Here is a 9,135-nt window from a genome sequence, read left to right as displayed (position 1 = left end):
TGGTTATTCCTGTCTATGGTTTTTAGAATTCTAAGAGTGAAAGGGTCCTGCAAAACTTCATTCTTTTTTTAAAAGAAGTGTTAGTAGAAAGGAAAAAGTCCCTGTGTCAAAACATAATTAATAATCCTTAAAGAGATACATAGGTCATATTGGTCACAAAATAATTTTAAAGTGTCAGGTTCAGAAATCATATCGAACTCCTTAATTTTATAAATGAGGAAACAGAATCGGAAAGATTAAATCGCTTACCCAGAGTCACGCAGCTGGTTAGTAAGAGGCAGGGTGTCATCATTTATTAGGAACATTTTATCACTGACTGGGTGACCTCAGCAAATTATTCGACCTCCCTGAGCCCCTTGTTCTCACTGCCATAATGAGTAAAACCTGCCAATACAGTTGTTAGAAAGATTAGAATAAACTACTGCATGGGTGACATACAGGCAAGCTTCCATGTAGCCTCCTGCCCTCTTGTGACCCAGAGAGGAAAAGGGAAGTGTCCTTCCCCAAATAACAAAATAAATGAGTGCACATTATCATTGCAGAAAAGGAATGCTGCAAGCTGTCAGAGAATTGCGGGGGAGGGCTGGGGTGTAGATAGAGTTGCTCTGGGAGTTTGTAGATCCCCAAGAAACTAGACTCTTTTGTAGTCTTCTAATAGATATTTACTGAGTACTTACTACTAAGTGACAGCTCCTATTATTGGTGCTGGTAATAAAGCAGTGAAGAACACAAAAAGTTTGACCTATGGTGCTTGTATTTTAGTGGGGAAGAAACATAGATCATAAGCAAGTAAGAAAATTGATAATTTTTTTTAATTTTAGATAATGTGTTGAATGGTTATAAGTGCTCTGGAAAAAACAAGGCAGAGAAAGGTGACAAGGAGTTCCTGTGTACAGGGAGAAAGGTGTGATGAATTTTTAAAAATGTGATCAAGGAACAGAAGGTTCTGTGAACAAATCACTTCAGAAGTCATTGTTTTACAATGTAGGAAAAATATCTCCCTCAGAAAGATGTAAAAATCCCTGGCTTCTGATGTATTTAGAGTTTTATCTACAAGGGTGTTACCATAGCTTTGTTTTATAATAGCAAACAAAAAAAAATGTAAATATCATAAAGCCCGCAACTGAAGAGTTTGTTAGGTAAAATATGTACCAAAAAAAAAAAAAATTACACAAGGCTTTAGTGTTGTGTTGTGGAATAAATTTTAATGACGTGGCTGTGGGTTCCATTCATAGTTTCAAAGACATCCGTAACATATGCCCCTAATTTCTTAAGTCCATTTTCTTCAAATTAGAAAAGGGCGGAATGATATTCCATAAAATGTTGATATTATTTATAATGTGGAGGTGTGATAGAGATTTTTAATTAAAAAAAATTGTTATTGTCTTACATTTTCTACCAGAAACAAGTATTGTTTTGAGGTTAAAAACATTTATTCAAATTAAAATAATTAACCTCAAAAGTTCTAGAAACCAGAGCTCTTACAAATGCCTTTGTGAAGACACAGAAAGGATGCTCATCTAATTTAAAGACGATATGATCTAAAAAGAACAGTTAACATGGTTTTATGAAGAATCAAAATTTAAAAATTATGTCGACAGACCAGTGGTAGAGCCAGAGACATCAAGATGAATGTTATTCAAAATACATCTGAATTCTCCATCTAGATTTTTAAAAATCAATTTAAGAGTTACAGGGCTGGGAGTTTCACCTTGACAGCAACTTGTGCAAAGAAGGACCCCAGGGTATTAATGACCATAAGTTCAACATGAGCTCATAGTGCGATGCAGTTGCTTAGGAGCTAATGAATTCTTACATCCATTAATATGATTCTGGATACATGTAACCAAAAACATTTATACCCCAGTCGTATTTTGAAATAAAAAAAATAATAATTTAAATATATATACATGATTCTGGTGGCAGCATAGGACACATAATTGTCCCACAGTAGTCTACATGGGTCAGATAAAATTGGGCCCCCCAGACCCAAGTGCAACCAAGTCTATTTTCTCCAAGTTGTTTTATTCTGCCATTTTGAAAATTCACAGCCTACAAGTTCACATTGATTATATTTATACCTGACTCGTCTGGTATCTGCAACAATTAACCATTTGTCATTTATCACTTTCTCCTTTGACTTGATAACCTATACTGAGATATATGAAAACATCTTCAGGAAAGAAAGAAGGGTTAATGAAAGACAGAGGGAAATGTGTGCCCTCCACGTGTGCGATTATACCTTACACATGTAAGCTGTGGACCAATAAACCAGCACATGCACAGAGCCAGTGAATACATAATCAAATTCGTTAAAAGAGAGCCTGTCATCTCATAATGTTAGTCAAATGCTATTTGACCGATTTGCCCCAAGTAACTAATGGGGTAAATTGATGTCAGCTAATCTTGAATCTAAAGAGAGGCATATTCTAGAATTACAAGGATTTTTTTAAAAAAAATTTTTCATCATTCTTAGGCTTAATTCATTTATCTTGATCAAATGTATTTTAATGCTAATGTCACTGAAATAATACCCTAGAGCAGATTTGAAAATGGCGAGCTGTAATTTATTGTGGCCGTGGAGGAGTAGAATGGCCAGAGATCTCCAAACATGCCTGTTAACGAATGGTCAGGGAGGTGTTGGCTAGGACACTGCTCTGATTCATTGCGTTCAAGGCCATGCCTCACTCACACGCCACAGATCGTAATAAAAATGGAAAATTGATCTTTTCCCCTGGAAAAAACAGAAAATAAGTTAATCAACTTCCACCTTAGTTTTAAGAAGAAAATATCATACTCTTTTAGTCAAGAGTGATTTTACTATGTATTAGCCCTGATTCTATTATTAGGAAGTATGTATTCAGGTTCTCTAACGACTAAACTGTTCACATGATACAAAGCTAGTTTTCAATTATTCTGCTTTCACCACTGAGAAGAATGTAAAGCATCTTTGCTCTTTTCTTTTTAGTATGTGTTATTCCTGACATAAGTAGAAATTTCTTTGAAGCCATTTGGTATTTGTTTCAGAGCAGAGCTAATATTACCAGAATCCTGGGTTCTAGCAAATCATTAATTAATTGATAATTAATATACAATTTGTTGCAGGAATCTTAAAGCTTAATTACTTTCAAATTCATTTTAATAAGTTGAGCTTTATAAAATGAGTTTTTATATCTATTGTGTCTTCCTAACATATTTCCAGTTTCAGACAGAACTGAGAGAAACCTATTAAAATCACATAGCACCACCCCATCCAACCTGTTTAAGTTGCATTATAACATTAGACTTTTCCTTCCCTGGAAGCAGCAGCTGACTGCCTAGAGTTATAAAATAGGAGCTATGTTTCTTGTTTTACTGGATATTCTCAGAGGATAGTGTTTAAAAAAAAAAAACCTATATGCATACAGTTGTATATGCATATTTTAATAATACCGGAGAATAGTATTTATTTTATATTTAAAGAAAAAAATGAGTTGACTTAAAAGTGAGCCAGTAAACATCTTCTCAAGACTTATCACAAGTATCTGGTTTTGGTTCAAAGACTGAAATTCAATTTTCCTAGACAGCCTTCTTCTCCACATCTGTAAAACATCCTTAGTTCAAGGAGCTATGTATGCTAGATTAGTTGGTTTGGGGAAAACCTGATCCAATTATATCTTTGTCTTTAAACAAGAAATTGAGAAATCTCTTAAGTATTGAGTTATTGAGATACTGACTAGAGTCAAAAGGCCCTTTATATTAATTTCTAATTATGATACAGTTCATACATTTGCCTAGATAATCAAGGTTTTTGAAGAGAACACACAAATACCTAGACATATATATTATTTGATTTTTCTATGTATGTCATTTTGAAGAATTGAAAGCCTTTCCCAGAAAATAAAACCTCAAAGCTGCTTCCTAGTAATATATTTGATAGAAACACTATATAACTCCAATAAGCCTTAGAGATATATACTTATTTATGGTCTTATTTTTTAGTAGAAATCAATAATTCTGTTTTCAGTGAGGATAAGATAATAGATGCATGCTAGGTTTATAAACTATTAGCACTGTTCTCAAAAAGAAATAAATAAACTCACAGCTATTTCCAAGACAGTATATTATTAGATCTTAATATTTAACTTAGTTTGCTCACCAAAATTGATTTGCTGTTTCTATTGTTATGACTGCTTCCAGGTGGTTGTCTACTTTAAAGAAATATGCAATTAAATTAGTTCAGGAATGTTCTATGCCTAAATCAGATTTGCTACTTTTATTTTGATTTTGAAATGCCCTGAAGTGAATCATTTCATGTGGCCTCTGAAAGCAATAGTGAGGCTTTTTCTCAAAATATCAGTCAACAGAGAAAGCAACATGACGATTGGATCTTTCCAATAGAGATGTCTCCTGCACAAATGTTCTCCTATGCAGATTGCCAAACTGAAGCCTGGCCACATTTTTATTGAAAACAATGGATTTCTGGCCTTCTACATGGAGTCCTCCCCAGTTTTAGTATTGAGAATCCTTCTTTATGTCAGAAATATTGTCCTATGAAGCAAAAGGAACAGGCTTTATCACTGGAGTACTGCTAACATTATGCTTCTCACACAGATTTTTGACAGATCTTTACTCAGACTTAAGGTGAACATTCCAAAACTCAAGTATTCCCTCAAGTATTTCACATCTCTAAGGCTTGCTCTATAATTCTTTACACTGGATTCTTTTTCAACCCCAAAGCTCTCAAACCAGCTCGACTCAGCATCCATGAGCGATTTACCTTTGAATCTGCTGTCTATTCCAGTGTGCCTCTTAAAGCTGGGTATTCTCTTGTAATATCAACTCCCAAGCTGCAATGTTCCCTGATGCTGCTCTTTCTCAGAAGAAAGTAAGCATTACTACAACAAAAACAAAACTACAAAAGTTTATGATTACGTACTGCTGCTTTGTACATTCCTCAAATTTCTTGCTTTGGTTTGCTTCCCAAGTATTGCCCACTTTGGTATTGACCACATGCACTGTCTGTACAAGAGCTGGCCTGGTTCGTAGTCTGAACAGCTAACAACCTAAAAGGTGTGACTTCAGGACCCCAAGATGATAATTCTCCAATCACCAAAAGACCTTCTTCTCCCCGTCTTTGCTGCCCAGGCTCTTCAGTGCTGCCTGGAATGCCTTTGAGCAATGGATGGCTTTATTTTCAGTGCACAATAAAGTCTAGGTTGAAGATTCAAATAGTCTTACAAAGAATTACAAATACCATAAAAATTAAATGCTCTCTTGTGTGTAGATTTTAATAGGAGACAAAATGTGAGGGCATAGAACACATATTACTTCAGATGAGAGAAACGCCTTAGAAACAAAAAGGCAGACAGACGTGAAATTCAGCCTGCTTCCTATTTTTGCTTATGATCAATCCCTGCAATTTTCGTTATTCTTGAAAGAATAATACTTGCCATATAATGTTCTATACTACTTGTACAAAATCCTTTATTTTCCTCTTTGGTAGCTAATTTTTGAGAGCATGTAGATAGATACATTTTGACATTGGAGTTTTTACATTGTTACAATTTAGAGTCCTTTTTGCTTTCTGTTTCACGGTCATATTAGTGGGACATGCAAATAACTTAGATGGCAAAGGGGAAAAGATCGCTGTCCATTGAGTTCTAATACAAGTATACCCTAAAGAACTATAATTTGTAAATCTTAATAAATTAATTACTGTTAACCATTGTTCATGAGTTATATAATACAGACTAATTAACATTTATTGAACCTCAGCAGTGTACATGTAAAAATAAATGTATCTGTCTAATTTTCTGAGCATGTGCCTTATTCATTTTGAGTCTAACATTCAGAAAACATGTTAATAGTATGTGAATCATTTTTAATCAAAATTTCATTTTTAATTTTACTATTTATCATAGTCAATTATGAAAAATCAAGCATAATTTTTTATTCATGAAAATATTCATATTTTTATATGATAGTATTTATGTTCTTGAACAACTAATTTAGATTGCTGTAGAATGGGAGTTAACTCCTACACCCCAATCAGAAAAAGACCAATAATCTAGTAGAAAAGTGGAGATAGAATCTGAGCAGAAAATTCACAGAAGTGGAAATCTAAGTGCCCAATAAACTTACAAAAAGAGCTTTTACATAATTAGAAACTATAAATTGGCAAATTAAAATAAGAGATTATGTCATATCAATCAGATTGGGAAAAATTTAAAAGTCTGACAGTATCAAGCATTAGTGAAGATGTAAAACAATGGAAATTCTTACACACTGCCAGTAGGATCTTAAGTTGAGACAACTGCTTTGGAAAGCAATTTGACAATATCCAATAAAAAAGCATTTTCTTTGATCTAACCATTAAATTTCTAGGTATATAATCCAGAAAAATTCAGGTATAGTTATCCAAGGAGATTTGTACAATAATGTGCACTGTATCATTATTTGTAAGAGCAAAAGAATTAGCAACAACCTAAGTTGTCAACTAGACAATAAATAGTGGTCTACTCACACAATGAGGTATTTAATAGCTGTTAAATCAATTAACAAAATCATGTCTATATCTCAATAAGGGAAAAAAGAAGTTATATAACAATATGTACAATATGATATCATTAATATAAAGTTTGAAGGTACAAAAAATAATCAATGGACACGTTTTTATAAGTGTAGCAGTAATAACATTAAAGCATGCCTGGAAATGACAAACATAAATTCAGAATGACAGTGACTCTGGAGAGATACAAAGGCAGGTAGGAGAACATAGGCAGCTTCAATCATAGATCAAATTAAAAATTTTTTAAAAATCGTTATTTTTACTCCTAAGAAAATTATAATACCAAACATTTGTTGAGTATCCCAGTCATTTCCCTAAGCTCTTTACGTCTATTAATATTCAGTCATGTACCATATAATGACTTTTCAGTCAATGACAGACTGCATATACAATGGTGGTATCATAAGATTATAATATTGTACTTTCACTGTACATTTTCTATGTTTAGATATGTCCAAGGTTACATAGCAAAGACTTTATTTAGCTAATGGAACTAGGATTATACCCAGGGAGTATCTCTCTGGAGTCTGGGCCCTTAAACACCATACGACACACACCCTTGCTAGTCTGCAAATATGGGAAAATGTTGATATTTGATAGACCTGGAGGACATGAGTTTTTTTATTACATTACACTGTAATAATTTCATTATATTATAAACATTTTAGTTTGAAAAAAGTGTATAAACACTTTTAAAGAATGGTGTTTATAAGAATAAGGCTTTCCAATGATTCCATTCTGACCATTTTTATCAATGATAATCATCATCATCATAAAATTGAATGATTTTTTCGACCTTCCTTTACTTTATTCATTTTTTTTGTCTTCAATATTCCTAAGCAGAATCCTTAAAAATAGGACTCAATACTACCATTATAGAGAAGCCAAATTTGGTTATTATTTGTTCACAAATGGAAGCCATTATGCTATTTACGCATTTATAATACCTTAATCATCACCATGGCATTCGGAATTCTCTGCAGGAATGTACAAGAGCGTCTATGAGGGGACTTTTGTGCTTAGTAGATTATAAATACGTTCAATAATAGGGAAAGCAAAAGAAGGAAATTGCCTAGATTCTCTTAGTTTGCAATAACGTTTGCTTTCTCTGTACCAAAAACTATTTCACAGTGTTCGTGAGCTCTCTTAAAGACAACTAAGATGTAAATTCTGTCCTGTTTACATGAGATCTTTGTGCAGATGAACAGACAATCACAACTTTGTTCACATGACTCTGAGTCTTGAAGTGTGGAAAAGAGCTAGCAGGAGAAAGGCATTTTAGATGACTAGTGGATCCCCGAGGCAAGAGGAAAGGGGGTGGGGGTTGAACATCAGACAATAACAATTGCTGGAACTGACCAAAAATTGAGAAGAAGTCAAGTTTGCTTCTGTGGAGTGGATGCCAGGGCTTTTCTCCCAGGGAGCCAAATATGTCTTTCATTCTTAAAGAATTTTTTTTAGGTTAGCCATCAACAAATTCATGCCTTAGCAACAAGGCTGTATTCTTGAGCCAAAAAAATGAATTCCACAGTCCTAAGTTCTAGTCTCAAAACCCCAAGGAATAAAGCACCAGATAATGATAAGAAAGTGATAGTGCCAGAGTTGGGGAGGGGGTGCAGGTTGGGAGGGCTCAACCCCCTGTAGTCTACGTGTGCCCGGCCCCAGGGAGCTATATGTGCCAGCCTGACCAGTCCTTCTGTCCTATGTGGGTGACCAAAGATTTAATGGGAAAATGTAATGAGGATAGCAAAGCAGCTCTGTCTGCAAATTCAAAAGGAGTCAAGGGCTTTGACATGAAAGGTACCGGTGACGCTCTTACTTTCTACACACCAGAAGAAAAGCACTTCTCTAACTTTTCAGCTACCTGAGCCTTGTTTTCTGTTTGTTTGTTTTGAGAGTGGAATAAATGTGATGTGTTTTGATATATATGTCATTGCACTAATGCCAAATTGAACATCATTATGTAATGACTTACATGTAGATGCTATTCCATGTTTTTATCTTTTTATGTTAAAAACTGCTCATTCCTATGTAGAGTGTGACTAAAGGAAACTTTAGAGTTCATTATTATTTTTCCTGACCCATAAAAGATGATCTATATAAAAGGGTAAGAAATGCTATGCAAATGCCAATTAGAGGCAGAGCCGCTAGCCCTGTCTTCTCACCCAATTGTCACCCTAAATCCATTCCAGCAGCCTACCTACCTACATAGCCCAAAGCAGGTCATATTTTACACCCCCTTCTTCCATACAACAAAGTTATTTTCAATAGTAATCATAAAATAACACAAATACGTTTCTCATATTAGCCAAAATTTGTACTTACCAAACTGAAATAATACCCTTTACAGTGTTCATTCTTTCTTTCTCTGCTTTAGAATTTTAAACACGAATGGTCACATAGAATGACAGGGTTGTAGTAACTCTAATTCTGTTTCTTCTTTATAATCTTCTCTGTGCTAAAATGTTTGTTTCAAATCTACTGTTTAAACGCAGGAATCTATAAAGTATCACAGGGGCTGGAAATAGGGATTTCTCTTGACACAAGCTCAAGTCATTCTTTTTTTTTTTTTTTTTTAACAAAGA

The 9,135-nt window shown here is 34.2% G+C and overlaps 1 pseudogene; it reads right to left on the bottom strand.

Annotated features, from left to right (window-relative positions):
* Positions 1-4,774: 4,774 nt before the first annotated feature.
* The window catches only part of LOC105808192, a 5,985-nt pseudogene continuing 1,624 nt past the window's right edge, over positions 4,775-9,135 (bottom strand).

Source organism: Propithecus coquereli, unplaced genomic scaffold (assembly GCF_000956105.1).
Source record: "Propithecus coquereli isolate 6110/MARCELLA unplaced genomic scaffold, Pcoq_1.0 Scaffold17, whole genome shotgun sequence".
NCBI lineage: Eukaryota > Metazoa > Chordata > Mammalia > Primates > Indriidae > Propithecus > Propithecus coquereli.
Note: the sequence above shows the minus strand (reverse complement) of the source record. Positions and strands in the feature narration are given on the sequence as shown.